General features: G+C 43.9%; 1 protein-coding gene across 2 annotated transcripts in view; it reads right to left on the reverse strand.

The window, feature by feature from the left end:
- LOC135210882 (mitochondrial import inner membrane translocase subunit Tim17-B-like) overlaps positions 1–24,945 on the reverse strand; it is a 114,720-nt gene that overhangs the window by 39,178 nt on the left and 50,597 nt on the right. The window lies entirely within an intron of this gene.

Raw genomic sequence — 24,945 nt, forward strand, 5'->3', positions numbered from 1 at the left:
ACGGTAACAGAAGTCTGTAGCCTAGTCTCCCGCTGCATCGCACCTGCCGCTTCGATAATGCGGAATGATTTCTTCAGACATCTGAGTTTGTCTTCTAAATATATCTCGTTTTCGTAGGTGTGCAATTGTTCATTGTTCACCTCGAATTGTAGATGTATAACGGAAGACATCGCCTGTTCCCCGCCCTGCCAGCTCTACTCCCAGGTTATAGATGTCCTCCCTGGATAAAGCTGGGAAGATGATGATGATTCAGCCCATGAGAAGCAGTTCTTCAGGCAGTACAATCCCTGTGTTTTCATTACTGAAAAGCGCTCCGCTTTCATTGCAACTCCGACTTCTCACCAAACAGCAATGAAGTAGAGGTTTAGCGTTTTCAGTCCTTTGTAAATCACAGGGATTAAGCGGTCTTCACGGGTTGGTGTCATCGATGGGACTTTTCTACTTTCAGAATCTTGAGAGTTACTTCTCTCGATTCGGCTGTGAAGACGTAGGTCGGCATTCACCTATCACCTTCGTCTTCAACAGCACATAGTGTTGTTTCTCCTTAGTTGAGATTCAACTACTATGAGACTGTCTTGCCATCAGGACCTCGGTCTCTAGAAGGCAATTGACTTTCGCCTGTTGGGCACATGCCTGAGAGAATCATCTCGCCTTCCGGCATCGGTGGCAACAGATAGATGATTTGTATGGTCTCTCGGCGGCATAACCCTTCAAAAGGCGAGGGTCACGTGACTATGCCTTGGATGCTTGGACAGCTCGCCTCACACAACCAAACGCAGTCAGTCGGCAGCTGTCGAAGTGTCCAAGATCGTCACGAGTTACGCTGTGGACTTTGTATCAGTTGTTCCAGATCAGTTATTACTTCGTCCTACTAGCGTGTTCTGGTACCCATAATCATCGATACCCACCATGGAGTGTCTATGTCTTTATCCACTGCGGAGACGAAGAGACTGTCGCAGTGGGGTACGAGACCGCGAGACACTTTGCTGCAGTGGGATACGAGACCGCGAGACACTTCGCTGCAGTGGGATACGAGACTGCGAGACACTTCGCTGCAGACGGATAGACCACTATAGGTACTGGACATCACTCTGAAGAATATGTCGGACAGGAAGATGGATAGGTCATCACGACCATATCCTTCTCTCCCTCCGGGACTGCCCACAGGTCCTTGGAACCTCATTTCCCTGGACCAGTGGTAGATGCTTGCAAGATGTGTTGGCTTACCCAGCTCCTTAACAGGACAAGTTGCATCTCGTCCATGGTGTGCAGTTGTAGAGGTAAGAAGGATGGGAGAGTGACTGGCTCTCCCCCTTCCACGCCTTGTCTCTCCATTCCTCGTCCTTCGGGTTGAGGATAGGACTCGAACTCACACTGGCTGGTCGGACGATTGATGCGGAAAGCCTATACATAAGCATCCTTTTTATGTTTCTTATCAGAATCATAGAAGCAATCCCGCTCCTTCCTCTAGCAAGGGGAGGAAGGAGACTAACAATATTGCAAACCCTTCCCAGAACTTTGTATTAATGTCTCCGACACCAATATTCTTCACAGCCCTTTTTCGGATGAGGCACGATCCCTCACTCATTTTGAAAAGGCCCAGAAGTCTGACTCTTGATCCCACAGCTCCTATACTGCGATCAAGTTGTCAGAGGCAGCAGGGCACTCCTCCTCGCTCTTATGACCAGGAGTAGCAGCCTAGGTGCGCAGAACTCCAGTCAGTTCTAGAGACTCACTCAGATTTCTCCCACCAGTCAGTGAGTCTTCCTATTGTTAAAGGACTGAAAGGTTTGTATTACGTATCGGAACAAATAACAATTTCATACATTCAACTTCCCTGTCAGATATATACTTAGCTATAGACTCCGTCGTCCCCGATAGAAATTCGAATTTCGCGGCACACACTACAGGTAGGTAGGTCAGGTGATCTACTGCCCCGCTGCTGGGTGGCAGGAATAGGAACCATGCCTTCTAGAACCAGATTTTCTCTATCGTTTGGAATGTAAACATACGTTTACGGTTCCTCCTGATTTGATTTTCGTGTTTCATCGCCATCGATCTTCTGGGCTGTCTTTTGCAGGGAAGTACTGGGTCTTTGGTTCGGCATACGCTTTTATTAACTTTTTAATGAATTTCGCTTAGAAATTTCGAAGAAAATACTAAGTGAAACTACCGAAATTATCGGTAGACACTCACATAGTTTGCAATAAAGGGAATTATTAATATTTATTCATTATTACATGTAATAAAGGTTACAACTTTATTGAGGAAATATGAAACTCTAATTTCCTACTTTAGGAAGTCAGAAAAGCATATAACTAGATACGCTTACTTTATAAGCTTTAATAGTGTTTGTGCTAACGAGCAGTTAGAGTATTAGCCAAGTACTAGTAGTTGTGCATCCTCATCACCTTCTTACTCCACAGAAACTACAAATTTATATATGCAAATTTGAAGATAATGGATGTAGCTCAAAAGCGAGCTCTTAAAAGGTAAGAAGTGAATATAGTGTTCCCCATTGAAGTGGAGGGTGTGTCTGATCGGCTCTGTCTCGCTCCCAGGTCTAGACCTCTTCCAAACTCACAAGCCCAGAGGAGAAGGAATGTCGAAAGCCGCACGGAGGTTTCAGAGAATCCCCACCGATCAGGCGTCCCCTCGGCAGACTCTGTAGAACGTCCCAGACTGCCAAGTTCGCCATTGGAAAGGCATCCTAAAATAGTGGAGGGTGTGTTCCGATCGGCTCTGTCTCGCTCTCAGGCCTAGACCTCTTCCAAGCTCACAAGCCCAGAGGAGAAGGAATGTCGAAAGCCTTAAGGAGGTTTCAGAGAATCCCCAACGGTCGGGCATCCCCTCGGCAGGATCTGTAGTAGCGTCCCAGACTGCCAAGGATAGCCGTTGGAAAGGCATCCTAAAACAGTGTTTTTTCGTCATCCGAGTCTTCATCGAAAGGAAAATAGGGTGGAGTTCTCACAAGCTGTCGAGACCTTCTAAAAGATCGTGGAAATCGCCAGCTTGGGATTCTATCCCGGAAAGTTTTCCGGAAGGCTATCCACCTGAGAAGAAGAAAGACATTTATTCATTAAATCCTCCTTCCCCTAGATCGGATACGGAGAAAGAAGACGACTCTACGAAAATCCTAGATGAAAGGCAACAGTAGATATCTTCGTTAATAGAAGTTTTGAAGAAGGATCCTCCCAGGAGAAAGGATCTCTTCCTTCCCGTTAAGAAATCCCGTCCGATAGAAGTCTTTGACAGCCCGGACGAGGCGGCCAGGCGCAAATCGCCGACGAGGCGAGAGGATTCTAAAGAGGCTCCTGAAGCGGCTGAAATGAGGCACAAAGCGCCTGAAACGAGGCACCTGAAACGAGACGCAAAGAGCCTGAGGCGCCTGAAACGAGGCACAAAGCTCCTGAAGCGCCTGAAATGAGGCGCAAAGCGCCTGAAATGAGGCGCAAAGCGCCTGAACTGAGCCTGAAACGAGGCGAAAAGCGCCTGAAATGAGGCGCAAAGCGCCTGAAACGAGGCGCCTGAAGCGCCTGAAACGAGGCGCAAAGCGCCTGAAGTGCCTGAAACCTCTGAAGCGCCTGAGATGAGGCGCAAAGCGCCTGAAACTATAAACCAGGATCTTCATCGGAGATGGAGTTAGAGCCTGATTCTGCGAAAGGTGAAAGACATTCGAGGCCTTCTTCTGATAAGGACGGGAGTTGTCGTACAGGCGGCCGTCGCCCTTCTCAGGATAGTCTTAATGCAAGTAAAGGCAAGAGCAAGATCGGCTTTTTTCCTGGCAGGGACTCAAGATGTCGCACAGGCGGCCGTAGCCCTTGTCAGGTTAGAATCGGTACTGCTAAAAGCTCTTCACCTTACGAAAGCAGGCGCTCTCCTCCGGTTGCTCATTCTTCTCCCAACTTGATGGACAGGAAATGGAAGATAGATCGGAATTGGAAACCTTTTTTATTGGAAAAAATTAGTTCATTACTAATAAGACGATATTAAAATCTTCCCCCTTCTAAAATAATGCAACCAACCATTTACAGAAAGAGTGGCAATCGTTTGCAAATTAAACAAGATTCGTACGAGCTCTCATTCATTGATTAGAGGCTCTTCCAAATAATAGAGGCGTAGAATACGGCCTTATATCCAAGAGAATAAAAATACTAATACTAATTCGTGTTTATTGACGAAAAGAACGAAGAGGGCAAGATTTCCATTTTCTCTCTGAATCGGAGAGGAAAGAATGTAGTAGCAAGACTTGCTGTATACGACTACTGAATGACAAGTCATATATGCATACCATAGTTGCCTTTGTGGTTCGCTACGGAATTATCTATATCCTTACAGGATTTTCCTGGTAAGGACTTCGCTTAAAAGGTTTGTTACGACAATACCTACTCGGCTTCGGTATTTAACAAAGGTTGTTTGGCTTAAATTTGCATTATTAAGAGCTTCCTTAGGCTCGAGAATAATTTTATTATATTCCTTCATTGAATGAAATAACTGGCAACTCATGATGAATGCAGTCAGGCAGCGAGCGAGACTGCCTGGCTGTCATTCTAAGGCCAATACAGTACCATCCGGTTCTCGGTCATGAGCAGTCGGTTACATCTCTCTCTCCAACGGGATCGAATGGTTAACCGTATATTCCCCCTACAATCATGGACTTAGTCTTGAATGGAGGGGATAGTTAAGCTAACATAAATAAAATATTGTCTGCCTTTTGCTAAGAAGCTTTCAATAAGAAAGATATTATAACCTTTCAATGCTGTTTACCGTAGGTAACATTATTAAAGGATTCTAACGCAGCAGAACATTATATTATATAATGCTCTCATGCTTACGAAAGCATGGCTTATTAGAATACATGCTTAGTGAGAAGATGGATGTAGTAGAGAATTCACTTTAAGACTACGGTATGTTCAAGTCTTTCGAGAAATGCACACAACCTTTTTAGAATCGGATATTGCTCAAGAGAAGATGGATGAGTGGGATGGGAAACATTCTCTTCGTGGCAGAAATGGTTTCCCTGAATGGACTATACGACGTATATAAGAGTTTTTTCCTACTAAGAACGGAATTAACATGTGAAAGGATGTTGGGTACCATAAAGGCACAGATGTTCTGGCACATAACAAAGAGAATTAGAAGAAAGCGCCAGCCTGGCGCAAAGCGCTAGAAGCGCCAACCTGGCGCAATGCGCCAAAAAGCGCCAGCCTGGCGCAATGAGCCAAGAGCACCATCCAAGATATTTTCTCGTTTTAGCGAGTTATTAACCTAAGAGTCCAGTAGCCTCTCAGACAGCACGCTCGGTAACGGCAAGATTCGTTCCTGATTTCGTTACCTATTTAATCACTTAGGCCAATTCCACGACTCTCTCATATCGCAAAGAGCATCGAGAATCTTTTTTTCGCTCCTGTTCGCGTTAACAAAGAGAACCTATTTAGAAAACAGACAGGGAATGTAACGATCCTTAAGAGGTTCGATGCAAGATTTTGCATGTCCGTGAGAACCTTCACGATCGACGATAATAACTGTGAAAGTGTGTCTAACATTATTGCAAAGAGTTTGTGAGAACCTGCGAAAAGTCTTCTTCATAGATCTCTTAGCAAGGTAGAAGACGAACAGTCTTCCTGTAGACTGCTTCCTTTTCCTCGAACCAAGAGAGGTAGCAATATACGCCATCTTTATTTTATAGAAAGGGGAATAAACTTTAGTCTTTTTTCCCCTAAAATATAAATTCTTTACAGAATTTAAGGTAAAGGGCGTCAAAGAAAGAGAGGATAATACTTTATGCCTCATTTTGGCCTTAGAGAGGTTGGATTCACAGAGGTCACGTTCTTCTCACAGCATGTTTTGGAAGTCTTTTCCAAGACAGTCTGAATATTCTATCAGCATCTATTATAAATGGACCTTAACAACCTCTCCACTCTGAGTCTGTCTGCGTGCAGACTGACCAGAAGTGGACATGAATGAGAGGATTTAAGGTAAATGACAATAGTCTTGGACAAGATATAGAATTGCTGCAGATCGTGCTAGAGGGAATGAGGAAACTGTCCTTTCTTCCGATACCTCTGTGAACCACATAGCGGTTTTTTCTTCCCTTTCAGAGGGAAGAATCACCTTTGTATATATCTGCTATCAAAGAACGCAGTAAAAGGCTATACTCTGTCTCTATAAAGGGATTGGAGATAGCAGAGGATTAAGATCTTCGGGATCTTATACGATACCTCAATACGACAAGAGTAGGATATCATGTACTTCTAATGGGATCTTTTTTGTGGCCACAGATTCTATGTTCCGACAAGATGGAACTGCTCCTCATCAAACTTCTTTGAGAAATTTTTATGAGGGAATTCTTTGTTTCTCTTGGTCCTAAACGATCAAGAAGACAAGTGAATTTTTTTGAGCATTGGAATCTCGTATCAGATTCTATGGAGATTAGGCAATGGGTTCTTGCCAGCATAGTATGTCTGGCAAAAGAACTAAAACCCCCTATTCCTGATTCAATGTTTTCAGATAGAGGTTTCGTTGTCCAGGCAGGGTACTTACGTTTTCATCTACAGTAGAATGGTTCAAAGTTGCCTACAGAGTCTTTGGAATGCGATGACGGCTTCGAAAATGCTTCCCAGAAGGTGTCAGAGGGATACAATAAAGAGCTAGAAATCAGGAGTACTCCCAATTTCAGCTCGGAGTCTCCTTCGACTTCCAGGCTTCTTCCCTTCCTTCGGGCAAGGATAGGGAAGATTCTGCAACGAGACACCCCTTCAACATGTAAGAAGAGATCTCGTGAGCACGTAAGTATTCAGGAAGGACCCTCCTCGGAGGAAGACTTATCTCTCGTACGGTTAGATATCCTATCGTCTACTGGATGTAGCTGATTACAATCACCTCCCCTTGCCGGAGAGGCCAAAGCTCAAAGTGGAAGAACTTCTTCCACTCTTCTCCAGTCTCCTGATAAACTATTGTGGATGTTCAGGACTTTTGGACAATGTAGCACCAACCAGGTGCCATATGCCAAAACAGGCGTAAAAAACGCCAGAGGCAGACAGTTTCAAGGAACACTGTCATTGTCTGATGAAGAGAATGAGGGAGCCTCCAACCTAGCGCAGATGCGCTAGAGGCGAACAAATCGGACAGATAAGAGTGTCCGATGTGGGCATCGCCAGACATCCTTGAGACTCTACCAAGCTCGAAGCTCCAGCAAGTGGAGAGGAGTCAGCCAGGCGGCAGACGCCAAATAGTGCCAGTCTGGAACCAGGCGCGAAGCTACTTCCAGGTGCGAGGCGCCAGCCATGAGTCAGGCGAAAAGCGCCTTCCAGGAGTTAGGCGCCAACCAAGTGTCAGGCAGGCGCGAGGCGCCAGCCAGGCTCGAGGCGCCAGCCAGACACGAGGCGCGAGGCGCCACCCAGGCGCAAGCCAGGCTCTAGGCTTCATCCAGAAAAGATCCATTTCAAAGGAAGCCCTGGTCTTCTTTGAAATAAGTGTGATCGCTAAAGCACTTCATGAATAACTTGATGATTCCTTCAAACAGCTGAGAATTAAAAGCGCTTGAAGTTAGAGCTTTTATGAATTCTTGTTCGTTACATAACAATATGTCGTGAAGGACATATTAGCTGTAACTTATGGGAGATGCAACTCTGTGTTGACTTCCCTTTGCACGAAGGAGGTCAAGTTGACCTACGAGAGATCCTTCTCTCTTGGTTTTACGTGTCTACGGATACGTTGCTGGGATAGGGAGCTGACACTGATCCTTAACTAAGTGAGTTAATTTTTATGTTAACATAGTGTTTTTTTTTTTCTTTGGTTTGTTTGAAAGTAGTTTGGGGATAGCTCTTTTCAAACTAAGCACAAACCCTTGTGTTAGGATCAGGTGATCGGGATCGGTGTTGTGCTCTTTAATTATGCCCCTAGGCATAGGTGTGTATTGTCATGTAAGTGGATAAGACCCCATTGACAAATGACCATTAGATTCTGTCGAGTAAATGGATAAGACCTCATTGACAGATCTACAAGAACTCTTAGCCATAGGTCACATCCTCACTGAGGCTCTTGAGACGAAGCAGACTACTAGCAATAGCTAGGAAGTCGACCCTTCGTCTAAACACATAGGAACCAAGCTTTTATTTATTTATTACCTACAACGTATGTTGTTTACCTGTGTAATCAGTAATTAGCTGTCTCTTACCCTCTGCCAAAGGTGCCAATCAGCTAAGTATATATCTGACAGGGAAGTTGAATGTATGAAAATGATATTGTTATTGTACAATAAAGTTTCATACATACTTACCTGGCAGATATATACGATTGAATGGCCCACCCAGCCTCCCCTCAGGAGACAGGTGGAAGAGAAAATCTGGTTCTAGAAGGTATGGTTCCTATTCCTGCCACCCAGCGGCGGGGCGGTAGATCACCTGACCTACCTACCTGTAGCTGTGCCGCGAAATTCTTTTGAATTTCTATCGGGGACGACGGAGTCTATAGCTAAGTATATATCTGCCAGGTAAGTATGTATGAAACTTTATTGTACAATAACAATATCATTTTGTTGATAATTGTATTTCTGGGCTTGGCCGTGTCGCTCCGTGAAATATGTCTCCTTTAGCACTATTTCTAGTAAAATATTGCTATAATACCAGAGAACTGCTAAATTGGACATGTCAGAACTCTCTGACTCGCTCACTTATATAAAAAGGTGTGGGTTATAAACCTGGGGAAGCGAGTGTTAAACACTACCACAGCAACCCCTCCAATTAGCCTTTTCCTCATCAAAAGCCCCTAAATACGGGGAGCTGACCCATTTAGGTCCACACCCTCCGGGCTACCCTGTTGAATGGCTGTTCCCCATAGTGACGTCATACAAACCAAAGTGGAGTGTTTGCATCCAGGCAGGCTAACCTGCCCCACGGTAGTTACTGCTTAACCACCTTGTTCAAGATTCAACGGCCGTAATTCCAGCTACGCTGAAGTATATTCCTATTGTTAAAGGACCTCAGGTTTGTATAGTTAGGAAAAATACAATTTTTGACGAATTGTTATATTGTAATCCTTTGTAAATTTTGAATTTTTGTATTTATTAATGTCATAGTTGATATTGTGTAATATGTCATAAAGTGTAGTGTATTTTAACAGCCCCTGGCGAATAGTGAACGACACGGGAGGAGCTTTTACAATGGGAGTTATTGGTGGTGGTCTCTTCCAGGCTATAAAAGGATTCAGGAATGCCCCTAGTGTAAGTATCACTTATTCTTCATGTAATTGTATTTGGAATTTGGTAAACACTGGTCCATAGACTTCAGCTTCTTGCTCATGAAATTTTTCTAAAAAGATGTTGGTAATACAAACACAATATAAAACATTCAGTACAGCTGTTTTTAGCCAGTACATATATCTATATATATCTATATCTATCTATCTATCTATCTCAGCAATAAGTCACCAAACAGCACGTGACAAATATGTATGTAAGTAGCCACTTGAAAGGTGAAAAATTCAAGACCAGGTACCAAGCGCTTTCGTGTATTGCGTACACTTCTTCGGGGTACAAAGTAAAATAAATAAATAGAAACATAAAACAAGAAAATTTCACAGAACAACGATGAGAGCCATCAACAATCAAATTATCGTTACAAATTGTCACTACCAAACAAGTAAGAATACTTTAAAAGTGCTTAAGAACTGAAACTGCAGTTAGTATAACGGGGCTGTTGCTAAAAGGTGATATTGTATTTCCCTACAATTTTGAAAAAAATAAGGTAACTATCTAATTTAACAAAGACCTGAACTCAGATTCATAAGTTAATCGTTAAATGCTTAATAAAGGCAGATTCAATTATGTTTCTTTTTACAATATGGTTACAAAATATTACCTCAGATGCATTTTTCCAATCTATACTATGGTTAAAATCATTCATGTGTACAAATAAAGCACTTGTCGATTGACCTGTTCCAACTGCGTAACGGTGGTATACAAAAATTCAGGATCACTTCAAAATATCATTGTGTGTATTCTCCAAAACAAACTAGTGGTTGTATTTACACGATTCCTTGTGCTGGCTGTAATTACAAATACCTTGGTCAAACTGGTAAAGAAGTAGATTACCGTCTAAAACAACACCGCTACGCAGTTAGAACAGGTCAGTTAATTACCTCATCGTAATCATGGGAACGAGCCGGACCCCCTTCCAACAGATGACGAAGACATCTCCCTTCCGGCGCCACTCTGTCTCTCCTCTTGCCAGATGTTGCGACTGGCTAGCGAACCTCTTGGACATTCGGGGCCCCACGCACCAACCGAAAGGTACCCACGACGTGCACACCTGCTTCATACAGTTCCTGGGCCAGGGATACCGAGTTATAATAATTATCCATAAACAGGTGGTATCCCCTGGTCCCTTTTTGGTTATGGAAACGATCCACAAGACCAAAGACAGTGTCACACAGCATGGAGAAGACCCCGGAATACACCAAGAAGTCCACGACGTATCCAGTGTTGGACTCCGTAATAAAAATAATTTTACACCATATTTCTTTGGCTTCTTGGGGTTGTACACTTTTATACTAAGACGTCCTTTGTAAGGCATCATCCCCTCATCCAAAGAAAGGTTCTTGGCAGGAACCACGAGAAACTGGCACCGTTCACGAATGTACCCCAACACTGGGCAGACTAAGATGAGATGGTCAGGGTTATTCCGGGGTATGGCCCTTCGGTTGAAGGTGTTGAAATACCTGTCCAATGCCAGGAAACTATCACGGGCCATAACGCCGGGCACATTGGGGCGTACTAAAAAAAAATTTTTGAAAAAAAATTCTTTCCCTCCAATATTGCCTGACTTCGGCAGCAGGCATCATTCCAAAATAAAATGTGGAGCCCAAAAAAATGCGCCATGTCAGTGAGGTTGCAGTCCCACCCAGCGATACGACAACGTCGTCCGCAGTTCGCCACGGCAGTACCGAGCGTAGTCTGTTGTCTCTGCAACCAGGTATTCCAGCAATTCCCGCGTCAGGAACAGCTGAATAAACCCCAGAGCAGTGAGAGGAACAGGTACGGTGAGTCCAGGTGCTGCTGTGAATGGGTGCATGTTAGGTGGGGTGGGGTCCTCCGACCACCCCTCATCACTTTTGGACGTATGGACTTCACCTAGCCTGGCGCGACGTTGCGACCTTCTACGGGGACGTGCGCGCAATTGCTCGGGCACGGCTTCACACTCCCCCCCCCACTGGCCCATCTCCCTCGCTCTCTTTTTCGTCCCCAACAACAAAACTCGACAACTCCTCCTCCTCCTCATACTCTCCCTCATATGCACTAAAACCACTAAATTCAAGCTCACTTTCAGCCTGTGACTCCCGTACGGACATAGGGGGCAAATATTCGTCATCACTTATTCGTCGTGATCCTTGTCACTAGTAACCAACTGCTATCAAAATGAGGACTTGCGACCTGCTCTCGATCAAGCTCCAACAAGTAATTGTCAATGTCCTTTTGTACCAACTGCTATCAAAATGAGGACTTGCGACCTGCTCTCGATCAAGCTCCAACAAGTAATTGTCAATGTCCTTTTGTTGGAGGCCTCCCAAATGTCTACGAATGCCCCTCAGGACAACCCGATGCTTCCTAGGGGTCGTAAAAGGCACACGATGTGGCCCTTGGACACTTTCGGCCACACGAGGCCGCACAACATGGTGTTGGGAAGCTGATTCATCTTGGGTGATTGGTTCCTCTCCAGCATCAAAGTCCAAAATTTGCCTCACACAATCCCTACCGACAGGCAAAATGCGCCTTTAGGCTCCTGACGACGTGACATCTCTACGAACGTCCTGTACTGCCACAAATACTTTAACACTCGCAAAAGTTCTGCAAAACACAAATACGGTAAGAGATCGCTCTCCGATGATGCGTCACTGATGCTTGCTGGTGCGAGAAGAACGCAATTCGCACATGCATGGGAAGGGTGACACTTGTAAACAAAACAACAGCTTAATCCGTGAACTCCCAGCATCCTTCAAGGCGCGTGATTTAAAATATTTCGCAAAGTAGGCCTATAACTATTTTTCTGCGAATATTTAAAAAAACTTTCGTAGTCGATGTATCGTACGTCAATTAAGCACCCGACAGACAATTTTAGTCAACTTATAATCATACTATAATGGGCGTAATGTCTGTCTGTCTGTCATTCAATCACAGCCAAAAGGCTGGTCAGATGGGCATGAAAACTTGGCAGGGTTATGGTGGGGACCCCTAAGATGGTTTGTAATGGGGTTCATCCAACCTACCCCCCTCCTTTGTAGGGGGGTGGGGGTGAGAAGGGATTCCCTGAAACAGAGCTGTTTCTGGCCGTGAAACGAGGCTGGTTATTCCCGTAGACTTAGATACTTTATGATAATGGCATAATAGATTTTCTTCGCTCGGAGAAGAAAGTTGTACTTGCCACTGCTCTTTCTGGCATTGCAGCTACCTTACTCCATAATGGTCGAACGCTTCACTCTCGCTTCAAGATTCCCATCAACATCACTCCTGAATCCACTTGCCAGGTGTCTGACCAACATGCAAGTGCACAGCTCTTCAGGATGACAGACTTGATCATAATTGATGAAGTCAGCCAAGGTGACAAACTGTTATTCGAATGTTTGGATCGATCATTGCGTAACATTAGGAAGAATCAAGAGTTGTTTGGAGGAATCTGTGTTCTGTTTGTTGGTGATTGGAAGCAAATTTTTCCTGTTGTGAAACGCAGAAGTCGAGTACAGATAGTCAACGCAACTGTGAAGACATCATACATCTGGAAGTCAGTAGCAGAACTGAAACTATCACTCAAACATGAGAGTTCACAATTCATGATGATGCACCTTTGCGTCCTATCTCAGAGACATAGGATCAGGGAACTGTTCGTACATTGAGCCTCCGAGATATACGATTGAAGTTTGCCCTGAATTTTTGCTAGAATCCTCGTCTGTTTCTGATATTTGCAAGTTTGTCTTTGATGGATTAAGTGAGAGTTATGCGGACCCGTCGTGGCTATGTTCACGAGCTGTAATAGCTTCAACCAATGAAGTCGTCAATAGTGTCAACGAGCACATGATCAACAACTTCCCCAGAGAAAGTCGCGAATATTTCAGCTCGAACACAATAGAAGATGAAAATTATCATCCAATATCCGCAGATTTTTTTGAATAAACTTAAATCCATCGGGACTGCCAGTGCACAAAATAACGTTGAAGAAGTACTGCCCGGTAATGTTGCTTCGGAATTTCGATCCTGCCAATGGACATTGCAACAGAACGAGGTACGTACACCGTTATGGAGCTAAATTCCCACGTTATCGAAGCAGTGATAGCAACGGGCCCTCACACTGGCAAATGCCTGTTCATCCCCCGGATTCCTCTGATGCCTTTGGACAACCAGTTTCCGTTCTGCACCTGTATTTTATCACCCATCGTAGATGGGTTTGTTAGTACGTCCAAGGCGTTTAAGGGTTAAAAATGAAAAGAAACAACCTAGTTTTCTACAAATATCTGCCTCATGTCTATCTACTTCCCCACCCTGTAAGTCTGATTCTGTGACTAGTTTTAGTGGGTTGACACATTGCTAAATGCACTTGGTTGTTGTTGGTTTTCTTTTGGATGTTCATTTATTTCATTTTTGAATATTTGCTTGTTAGGAACCTATAAGGTAAGATTTGCTGTAATAGGTATTGATTGGATAACAATGTGAATCGTAGTTTAACGAAATACAGAAATTGATCACAAGCAAAGAGAGCTTGATAGATTGTAGAAACAACTTCATATAGAGGATAGGTTTTGTAAGACATGTGTTACTGTGATGCATTTTCTGTCTGCTTCCCTTTCAGTAACTAGTTAGGTCCACTGCTGCTTCTCTTTGATCTGTTACTCCAAATGAGCTCTCCATCAATTAAGGTATTGGATTTGATTGAATGTTTAATTTTTAGTGAGGATTATTATTATTATTAATATTTCTTTTCTGCGAGAGTCAAATTGGGTTTTTTTCCCTGTGTAGGAGGAAGGGTCAGTGGCCCCATTTTTTTCTTGCCTGGTCCTTGGCATGCCTTGTGGTCCTCCCTCGTGGCTTGGACTAACGGGGGATTGGGACTTGTCAGAAAGTGGTAGGGATCTGTGCCAGTTGTCTCCTTCCTTTGTTTGGTCTAGCATCTGTAGCAGTACCAATTCCTATGTTAGCAAGTCTGGCGTTATGACACCAACCCCGGTGTTAGTGGTACCAGAATTCATTCTCAGATAGGATTTTTCGGGTAAGAATAAGAGGCAGCACCCTAGGGTCATGATCGGTATGGTCTTGGCGTGCCACCTCAGTGGCCGCAAATTCGATTTTTGGACGTTATATTAAGGAGTGAGAGATGTGTATTTCGGTTGATAAAAGTTCACTCTTGATGTGGTTTGGAAGTCAGGTAAAGCCATTGGTCCCATTGCTGAATAACCACTAGTTCCATGCAACGTAAAAACACCATACAAACAAACGAATAAGAGGAGCCTCCTGACATTTTTCCCTCAGTATTTAAGAAAGTTTTTACTTTTCTGTTGGGTAATTAACATCAACAAAGCTGCCTCGTTGAGGAAAGTTACCTTTTGCTTTTAGGAGTTTCGCTTTAATCCTCTGTAGCTAAGGATCTTTTGCGCTTGAAGACTGGTAGATATTAAATATCTGTTAATGTTTTTATTGAGAAGCCTAGACTGTTTTCAGCTTTCCCATGTATCATGGCATTTGTCATGTATCATGGCATTTCCTTGCCAGTGCAATGGTTTGCTTTGCAGTTTTGACGCACTGGTCATCTGTGCCATGCACGCTTTTGTTCATTTTTTGGCAGTGCTGTGTATACTTGCTCTCCTATTGCTGACAGCTTGTGTGCTTATTGCTTGCTTGCAAACCTACGGCCTGTGCACTTATCGGTTGTATTCCTGTCCCGTGCCTGCCATTCACTTGTGTGCTATCACCCGTATGCCTGCCACAGGATTGACTACCACCTGCCTATAGAGACTCGGCAAAGCGTTCTTGTTTTGGCTTCCATTTCATTAGACAGATGGTTGCTGTTAGTATTCTCAACATTCTGTTTCAGGGATATTGACTCCTTATCCAGTTGTGTGAGTTTCTATCGGTAAAGAATTGCTTGCCGTTTCTTTGAGTCCTCATGCTTAGGAACTTTCTCATTATTGTACTACGTATTCTATTGATCAGAATTTAGATCTTTTTGTTAAACTGACAGGTTTCCAACCATATCAGTGTCTTCCTTTTGAGTCGGAGCAAGAGGTTATGTTAGCAGTGACTAAAGAGGAGTTTTAGCCCTTGGTGGAAGCTTACTAGGCGTTAGATTTAGTGCAGTCAGCTATTTGCTTTCTGCGTTAAGCATTGTAGTCTTTGACCTGGTGCTCAAGTGTTTTCAGTAGCTAAGACCTATTCTCTCAGTGGCTGCTAAGGCAGGAGGTTAAGTTGCCTGTGCTTCTGTTTGGTTGATAAATTAGGTGTTTGATGTGGAACCAGTAGATAAGTGGTCACAATTTCTTTTTGAGAAGAGGTTAATTGCTGTGTGTAAGGAGAGGTCAACATGTGCTTTTATGAGAATAGTACCTTTAACCCTTCAAACGCCGACTGGACGTATTTTACGTCGACATTTTTGTCTCTCGGGTGCCGACTGGACGTATTTTACGTCGACATACAAAAGTTTTTTTTAAAAATTCGCGGAAAAATACTTTTAGGCCTACCAGCCGAAAACTCTTGAATCACGCGCCTGGGGGATGCTGGGAGTTCACGGACCAAGGTGTTGTTTGTTTACAACATCGTTACGCAGGCGCGCAAGCGCGAATTTCTTTCTTGCCGCACTAAAAAGTATCTGTGACACATCTCTGAAATTATTTAGTCACTTTGACATAATTTTTGTACTATTTTAAATTAGCCGTTACATAGAGTATTATATATGAAAATGTGCGCATTTTTATGTAGAATACAACAAAAAAATACTCATGATTGTAGCTTTTATCAGTTTTGTAAGATATTTCATATAAATAACGATAAGTGCCAAAATTTCAACCTTCGGTCAATTTTGACTCTACCGAAATGGTCGAAAAACGCAATTGTAAGCTAAAACGCCTATATTCTAGTAATATTCAAGCATTTACCTTCATTTTGCAACAAATTGGAAGTCTCTAGCACAACTATTCGATTTATGGTGAATTTATGAAAAAAATAACATTTTCTTTACGTCTGCGCGGTAACTCTTCCGAAAAAAATCATCACGTGCGATTGTGGTAATGTTTGCACCATTTTAAATTAGCCGTTACATAACGTTTTACATATGAAAATGTGCGCAATTTCATGTATAATACAACAATAAATAGTTGAAGGTAGTAGCTATTTACTCATTTTCGAAATATTTGCATATAAATCACGATAAATAGAAAAAAAACCACGTTCGGTCAAATTTGACTCTACCGAAATGGTCGAAAAACGCAATTGTAAGATAAAACTCTTACAGTCTAGTAATATTCAGTCATTTATCTTCATCGTGAAACAAATTCGAAGTCTCTAGCACAATATTTAAATTTATGGTGAATTTTTAAAAAAAAACAAAAAAATTTCCTTCCCTCCGCGCGCGGATTCTCCGCCACAAAATCTCCGAAATGCGTAAGTCCCATTCTCGGAATATTTGCTCCGTTTGTTTCATATTAGGCATTTCATAGAGTTTTATATATGAAAATGTGCGCAATTTCATGTAGAATAAAACGAAAAATATTTGAAAGTTGTAGCTTTTCTTATTTCCGAAATAATTGCATATAAAAAAATATATATATAAAAAATTCGACATTCGGTCAAATTTAGCTCGTCAGATATGGTCGAAAACTGCATTTGTAAGCTAATATTCTTACAGTATAGTAATATTCAATCATTTGTCTTCATTCTGAAACATATTGGAAGTTTCTAGGACAATATTTAGATTTATGGTGAATTTTTGAAAAAAATATGTTTCTACGTAAGCGCGTTACGAATTCATGCATTATTTTGTGATAATATTTTCTCTGTGTTGCTTTTATCGTTTTACAATGTGTTTTATATATCAAAATGATCGCAATTTAGTGCAAATTACAATGGAAAAAAAAAAACAAAAAGTAACTTGTTACCTTCAAACCGTTTTGCGCACAGCGCGATTTGAACTATCTGAGAGCTCGGACGAGGCGCCTGCCAGAAGCCTGGCGCCAGCCAGACGTCAGGCTACTGTCAAGCGCAAAACGCCGTCAAGGCGACAAGAGTGTATAGGGAATTCTACTAGAAAGAAAGCACATGAGATGTCCATTTCGAGGAGTAAAATTGGAACTCCCGAAATCGGACGGACTCCTGAAAGAAGGAAGCGCAAAGAGCCTGAAGCGCCTGAAGGGAGGCGCAAAGTAACTGAAGATCCTGGAACTCTTTTGGCGAGGCGAAAAGAGTCTGGAGCGCCTGAAATGAGGCATAAAGCGCTTCAAGTAAAAGAAATGAGGTGCAACGCGCCTGAAAAGCCTGAGGTGGCCTTATATATGATAATGATAATTTTTTTCATTTCTGATGGTTGCATACTAAACTTCAAGCAATGACAAAAAATGGAGCCAAAAATGAACTCTTAATCTTGAAAACTAAGCGCGCTGTGATTTTTGAAAAAAATATTTTTTCCGCTTACGCGCTCACTCTCAAACCCCTCCGGCATACGGGAGTCATTTTTTTATTTACCGCTCCGGCGTTTAAGGGTTAAGGGGGCTGGCCGGCTAATGCGATTTTTTAAGGACATGATTTTGACATTCATACCACTTGATAAGGTAACTTGTGACATCTCCAAACCGCATATGATTTTCATACATTCAACTTCCCTGTCAGATATATACTTAGCTATAGACTCCGTCGTCCCCGACAGAAATTCAAATTTCGCGGCACACACTACAGGTAGGTCAGGTGATCCCGCCGCCTGCCGCTGGGTGGCAGGAATAGGAACTATTACCGTTTTAAGCCAGATTTTTCTCTGTCTCGGTACTAGTAACATCGTTGCTAGTTCCTCCTGACTTGAATTTCGAATTTCATTACGCCGTTGATCTTTTGGACTGCTATTTGGTGACATATTGGATCTTTGGTTTGGCATACGCTATTGTGGACTGTTTTTTGGATTTGGCTTTGGAATTTCTCATAATGTCTGACGTGTCGATTTCGTTCAGAGTGTGTGTGAATGAGAATTGTTTTGTGAGACTGCCGAAAGCTTCGGTGGATCCTCACACCACTTGTAAAAAAAATTGTAGAGGGAATGTATGCTCTCAATTGAATACATGTGATGAGTGCAAGAATTTGAATGAGGAGGAATGGAAGTTGCTTAATTCCTACCTAAGAAAGTTGGAGAGAGATAGGGCTAGAAAAGCCTCTTCCAAGAGTGTAAGTAGGTCGGTCTCTAACGAGCCAGTTAGCGGACTATTGCCTATTGATAACCCTATTGTTTCCTCCCATACAGCTTTACCTTCCCGATTATCGGACTCTGCAAGCTCAACATCTGAAATTGCGAGTCTGAAAGCTTCGCTTAAACATATGGAACAAAAAATTCTTAAAGAACTGGAAGGTAAGTGCAGTGAAAGTGTTCCCAGTGAAGTGGAGGGTGCGTCTGATCGGCTCTGTCTCGCTCCAGGCCTAGACCTCTTTCAAGCTCCAAGACAGTGGAGAAGAAATGTCGAAAGCCGCAGGAGGGACGGTTCAGAGAATCCCCACCGGTCAGGCGTCCCCTCGGCAGATCCTGTAGTTACGTCCCGGGCTGCCAAGGATAGTCGTTGGAAAGACGTCCTGAAACAGTGTTTTCTTTGTCTGATTCCTCATCTAAAAAAGGCGATGGAGTTCAGATAGATTGTCGAGACCTTCGAAGAGAACTTGGAAGTCTTCCTTCTTCGACCAAGCCCTGAAGAATTTCCGGAACAAGAATATCCTCCGGAAAAGAGGAAGAAGAATGTATATTCAGAAGCTTCTTCTGCATCGGAGGTTGGAAAGAGAGACGTAGCTACGAAGATGTTAGAGGATATGCAGAAACAGATATCTTCCCTAGTAGGAGTTCTTAAATCTGATCAGCCTAGAAGGAAGGATAGATTTCTCCCTATCAAAAGATCCCGTCCTTTAGAACTATCTGAGAGCTCGGACGAGGCGCCTGCCAGAAGCCTGGCGCCAGCCAGACGTCAGGCTACTGTCAAGCGCAAAACGCCGTCAAGGCGACAAGATGTGTATAGGGAACTTCCTACTAGAAAGAAAGCACATGAGATGTCCATTTCGAGGAGTAAAATTGGAAACTCCCGAAATCGGACGGACTCCTGAAAGGAAGCGCAAAGAGCCTGAAGCGCCGAAGGGAGGCGCAAAGTAACTGAAGATCCTGGAAACTCTTTTGGCGAGGCGAAAAGAGTCTGGAGCGCCTGAAATGAGGCATAAAGCGCTTCAAGTAAAAGAAATGAGGTGCAACGCGCCTGAAAAAGCCTGAGGTGGCTAAAAGGAAATATTTAACTCCTGGAGAGCCTAGAGCGCCTCAAAGGAAAAGCAAAGAGCCTAGGGAGCCTGAGGCGCCTGAAAGAAGAAGCAAAGCGCCTAAAGAGCCTGAGGCGCCTGAAGAGCCTGAAGCGTCCATATGGAGGCGCAAGGCGCCTGCAAAGCCTGAAGCGGCTGAAACAAGACGTAAGGCGTCTAGAGCGCCTGAAAGCAGGCGCAAGGATTTGTACAATCCAGAATACAATTTGGATGAGTTATCGGAGTTTGAAGCGGACTTGGAGGCTCCTCTTTGGGATTTTTCTCAAGATCAATTTTCCCTCTAGGTGTCGCACAGGTGATCGTAGCCCCTGTCGGGAAGGAGTTGATCATGAAAAAAGGGAACGACATTTAAGGACTTCTCCTGGTAAGGACGAAAGTTGTCGCAACAGGCGACCGTCGTCCTAGTCAGGAGGGCCTTAGGGTAAAAGAACAAAACATCGGCCTTCTCCTGGCAGGGACTCAAGATGTCGCACAAGCGACCGTAGCCCTTGTCAGGTTGCAAGCCGGTTATTGCTGCCAAAGGCCCTGTGCATTCCCGAGAGAGGAGTCCTCCGGTCGCACACTCTTCGAATAAAACTCACCGGAATTAGAGGATGTTTCGGACTCTGAAGAAAACAAGGGGGCAGGTCTTTCTGATTATAAGATACTAGCAGCCCTCTTGTTAAAAGAATTTGGAGAGTCTCTGAGTCTGCTGTCCCCTCCTTCTCCTCGGTCTTTTATTTTCGAGTACGAAGGCTGCGAAGTCTTCCTCTTTCTTGAAGATGCAACGACCATTCAATGAAGAGGGCTTTGCAGTCGGTCGGGAATTGGCTTAAAACCAAGGAGGAGGCGGGGAAGACTGTGTTTACCTGTCCTCCTTCCAGGCTATCAGGGAAGAGAGGGATTTGGTAAAGCACAGGAGAATCTATGGGACTTTCTCTTCCCTCATCTGCTGAAGCGGACTTCTCGACCTTGGTGGATTCGGCAAGGAGGCATGCACTTCCATCGGCCAAAAACAAGCTGGACAATGTCTGAAATGGACCATCTCCTCAAGGGAATATTCCATGTCTTGGAAGTTTTTAACTTCCTAGATTGGTCCCTTGGGGCTTTGGCCAACAAGACTCAAGACCCTCAGTTTTTGGAACCAGAAGTCTTGCATAGTGTTTTGGCATGCATGGACAAGGCAGTGCAGGACGGATCGGCTGAAGTGGCATCCTTGTTCGGACAGGAGTGTTAAAGAAGAGGGCTGTCTATGGTTCTTTTCTTACCAAAGCAGTCTCTCCAGTACAGAGGGCTTCTCTTTATAGCCCCTCTGTCTAAACAGCTGTTTCCTTCTCAGTTGGTAAAGGACATTTCCCATACTCTTACTGAGAAGGCAACACAGGATTTGGTGCTGGTACATTCTGCTAAGAAGCCTAGGCCAGCTGCTTCTGTCTCGAAGAGGGAGCCAAGACCTGCCCAACAACCCTTTCGAGGTAGAGCTTTTAGCCGAGCCCCAAGGAAGAGAGGAGGAGAGAAAAGAGGAAGATCTTCCATTAGAGTTCCAAAGAAGAACGCAAAATGAGATTCAGTCCTCCAATCACCAGTAGGGGCCGACTTCTGGGATTCTCGGAAGCATGGGCTTCAATGAAAGCAGATTCTTGGTCCCTGCAAGTGCTGAGGAAACGATACCTCATCCCCTTCAAGAACAGACCTCCATTGACGACGACTCCGAGGGAGCTGTCAGCGAGATACAAAGACCTGTAAAGAGAGAGATCCTTCTTGGACTGGTGCAGCAAATTTGGAGAAGGAGGCCATCCGAGGTAGTACAGGATCCGCACTCCGAGGTTTTTACAATCGCCTATTTTGGTGCCGAAAGCCTCGGGGGGGGCGGGGGGGGTGGAGGCCTGTCCTGGACGTGAGTGCATTGAATCGCTTCGTGGAGAAGACAAAGTTCTCCATGGAGACATCCAACTCGGTTCTCTCTGCTTTCCGTCCAGGAGATTGGATGGTCTCCCTCGACCTGCAAGATGCATACTTTCACGTCCCCTGCATCATTCGTCGAAGAAATATCTTCGATTCATGGTGCAGGGAAGGATTTATCAGTTCAGACAGCTTTGTGTTTCGGCCTCTCGACGGCTCCTCAGGTGTTTACAGCGTTGATGAGAAACGTAGCAAGATGGCTACATCTGAAGGGGGTGAGGATATCTCTTTACCTAGACGATTGGCTTATAAGAGCGCAGACAAGACAAAAGTGCTTGGAGAACTTGGAGATAGCTCTTCAATGACCAGATCTCTCGGATTGCTCGTAAACCTCGAGAAGTCTCACACAATCCCCAGTCAGACTATCATCTATCTGGGGATTCGGATGGATTCTCGGGGTTTTTGAGCGATATCCATCCCAGGAAAGAATCTCGAAAGGGTTGGAGAAAATCTCGGTCTTCCTAGAGAAAGAACGAAGCTCAGCGAGGGAATGGCGTCAGTCTTCTGGGCACTCTTTCCTCGCTGGAGCAGTTCATCTCTCTAGGGAGACTGAATTTGAGACCCTTTCTTGCAGTTCCATCTCAGAAGGAGTTGGAACAGAGAAAAGGAAAGATCTTTTGGATACCTTTTCCTATAGGAGAGAGTATCAAAAACCACTTACGATGGTGGTTAGGACCACTGAGAAGAAACGAAGGAGTGTCCTTGGCCCTTCAGAACCCTCACCTAGTGTTATTCCAGACGCGGTTCGGACACGGGGTGGGGAGCAACACTAGGGACGAAGGAAGTGTCAGGCAGTTGGACAGAAGAACAGAAGGCCTGGCACATAAATGCAAAGGAACTCTTAGCAGTCACTTAGCACTGCAGTTTTTCGAGAACGAAGTCAGAAGCGTGGTGGTCCAAGTCAACTCGGACAACACACGGCTCTGGCTTATATAAGAAAACGAGGGGGGAAGGGGGGACACTCTTTCTCCCTTTACCAACTAGCAAGGGATCTGTTGATATGGACAGAAGAAAGAGGGAGGATTCGACTCCTGACGAGGTTCGTTCAAGGAGGAAAGAATATAAGAGCAGACAGGATGAGCAGGAAAAACCAGGTCCTTCCAACAGAGTGGACCCTTCATTCACAAGTCTGCCAGCAAACTATGGTCTCTTTGGGGGAAGCCACAAGTGGACCTGTTTGCAACATTCCTATCCAGGAGGATGGAGAACTTTTGCTCGCTGGGGGACGATCCCAGAGCCCCTATCCATAGATGCCATGCTCATGGATTGGGAGGGCATAGACGCGTATGTGTTTCTCCCATTCAAGATGCTGGGGGAAGTAATGAGAAAGTTCGTGTCCTCGGAGGGAATGAGGATGACATTGATCGCTCCTTTATTGGCCTGCAAGAGAATGGTTCACAGAGGTACAGGAATGGATAGTGGACTTCCCAGATCTCTTCCCGAAAGGACAGATCTGCTCAGACAACCCCACTTCGAGAGGTATCACAAAAATATCCACGCTCTCGCTCTGACTGCCTTTCGACTATCGAAAGATTGGTCAGAGCGAGAGGCTTTTCTCGCGAAGCGGCAAAAGCAATTGCTGGAGCAAGAAGGTCCTCACCATGCGGATTATACCAATCGAAGTGGGAGTTTTCCGTAGATGGTGTAAGGCGAAGAAGCTGTCCTCCTCCTGCCGATACCTCTGTGCGCGAAATTGCTGATTTTCTTTTTGTTTTTACGAGAAGAATCTCATCTGGTCAGTGTCAACCATTAAAGGTTATAAGAGCATGTTATCAGCTGTGTTCAGGAATAGGGGCTGAACATAGAGAATAACAAAGATCTGCATGATTTGATTAGATCATTTGAAACTAAAAAATTAAGAACTTCTCTCGCCCCTAGTTGGAGTCTGGATGTGGTTCTCAAATACCTTATGTCGGAGAGATTTGAACCTCCGATAAAGCTACTTTCCGGGACTTTGACTAGAAAATGCATTTTCTTAATAGCTCTCGCACTGCGAAAAAGAGTGAGTGAGCTGCAAGCGCTGACTCTAGAGTGGGTTTTAAGAAGGATTTGGCTGTATTGTCCTTTAAAACCTTTATTTCTAGCAAAAAATGAAAACCTCTTGAGACCTTGGCCTAGGGACTTTTTGAAGTAAAAGGACCTTTCTCAATTAGTTGGGAATGAAATGGAAAGAACTTTATGTCCTGTGAGAACTTTGAAATTTTACCTGCAGAAGAAGAAGCAGTTGCAGGGTTGCAATCAGAGTTTATGGTGTGCAGTTAAAGACCCTAGAAGAGTTATGTCTAAGAATGCCTTAGCATTTTTTGTTAGGAACATCATAACGGAAGCCCACATGAGCTGTGATAGTGAGGCATATAAGACCTTAAGGGTAAAAGCACACGAAGTACGTGCAGTCGCTACATCATTGTCGTTCAACAAGAACACGTCAATGAAGAACATCTTAGCGGCCACGTATTGGAGATGTAACTCAGTGTTCGCCTCACATTACTTGAAAGTGTGAGAGTGACATATGAGAAATGCTTCTCTCTAGGACCTTATGTATCAGCAGATACAGTGCTGGGAAAGGAGAGAAAGACTGATCCTTAATATTAATTTTGTCCTTATATTTTATTTTATATTGTGATTTTAAAATTATTGGTGTTGAGTTTTTAGGTTGTTTGAAAGGTGTTTGGGGTTTAAACGCTTTCAATCATATTTACTAATCCACGGTTAGGATCGGTGATCGGGATCAGTATTTTACTCCTTTATATGCCAAGATGCATAGGTATATTGTCATGTAAGTGAATAAGACTCTAGTGACAATTGCATTAGGTTCTGTTGAGTAAGTGGATAAGACCCCATTGACAGTCCTTTTCAAGAGTTCTCAGCCATAGGGCACACCCTCGCTGAAGCTTTTGAGGCGAAGCAGACTTCTCAGCACAAGCTAAGAAATCTTCCGCCTAAACAGGTAGGAACTAGGGTATTATTAATTAACTTGTATTACCTACAACATATGTTGTTTACCTATTAGGTCAGTTAATTAGCTGTCTCTTGCCCCTCCGCCAAAGGTGCCAATCAGCTAAGTATACATCTGACAGGGAAGTGAATGTATGAAAATGATATTGTTATTGTACAATAAGTTTCATACATACTTACCTGGCAGATATATACGATCGTATGGCCCCCCACCCAACCACCTCCCCCTCAGGAGACAGGTGGAAGAGAAAAATCTGGCTTAAAACGGTAATAGTTCCTATTCCTGCCACCCAGCGGCAGGCGGCGGGATCACCTGACCTACCTGTAGTGTGTGCCGCGAAATTTGAATTTCTGTCGGGACGACGGAGTCTAATAGCTAAGTATATATCTGCCAGGTAAGTATGTATGAAACTTTATTGTCCATAACAATATCATAACAATTTTTCACATTCTATCTCTTCCCTTGATATTTAATATTAAGACCTGGGATTACTGCCATATATAGACCTAATGAAGACCTCCAA

This window comes from Macrobrachium nipponense, chromosome 4, assembly GCF_015104395.2.
Source record: "Macrobrachium nipponense isolate FS-2020 chromosome 4, ASM1510439v2, whole genome shotgun sequence".
Taxonomy (NCBI): Eukaryota; Metazoa; Arthropoda; class Malacostraca; order Decapoda; family Palaemonidae; genus Macrobrachium; species Macrobrachium nipponense.